This window comes from Neoarius graeffei, chromosome 17, assembly GCF_027579695.1.
Source record: "Neoarius graeffei isolate fNeoGra1 chromosome 17, fNeoGra1.pri, whole genome shotgun sequence".
NCBI classification, from domain to species: Eukaryota; Metazoa; Chordata; class Actinopteri; order Siluriformes; family Ariidae; genus Neoarius; species Neoarius graeffei.
In genome coordinates, this window is record NC_083585.1 from 34,071,204 (window position 1) to 34,072,150 (window position 947).

Sequence of the window (947 nt, forward strand, 5' to 3'; positions counted from 1 at the left end):
TTGAGACGCAACACTATGAGCAGTTCATTAGAATCGCCACTTTTGAGGGCGCGCGCACCCACCCACGCAAGCACGCGCGCACGCACGCGCGGAACGTGACTGTTCTGGATGCACCGTAGCTTGCAGTTCCCCCAGACAACTATATGGATGTTCTATAAACATTCACAAAATGACTGCATTCCTGCTTTCTATTTATATAGTACAGAATAACCACACCATATCTTAAGGCAAGAAATAACACGTGCTTTTTGTTTTTTTGTAGATGTGTTTACAAAATAAACCAGAGGTCGTTTGCCCTCATCATATTGTATTCCGTTTGTCATAGAAACATCTGGACTCTGCTAGTAAATTAATTCCGGGTTTTAAATGTAGGCGTGAAAAAAACATATATTTTTATTCTTATTGTTCACCTAAGAGCTAATCAAAGGTGTGGTGTCTTTGTTCACTGATTGGCATGTTGACTCAGGTGAGCTGGAGCTTGAAACACTGACAAAACTAACAGAGAGGGCAATAAAACACAACCATGTCATTAATGCTAATAGCAAAACAAAATGGTAATGGAAATCTGACAGTTTTAACAAGGAAAAAACAAGTTTGTTTGTTTGTTTGTTTGTTTGTTTGTTTTGGAAATGTTGTTTGCCCCAGTTTCCGAATGCTGATTATGGCCTGAGTTGGTGTAATACATGTTCTTCGCCACTCCCCTTTGTTCAACAGCCCTTGTTGATATCACATTGTTTCATACAAGACCTGAGCACACCTGGACATACGGCTTTTGGCATATCACATCTAAAATATCTTACTCACACCTTATATCAATAGTCTGACATGCCGACAGTTTCTGTGGGTCATGGCCATTTTCCACCCAACCTCTATGGTTAATGCAGTTCTACCAAGCCTTCTCATGTAACAATGGCATAAGTGATCAAAGCTGCACAATTTCACCATAT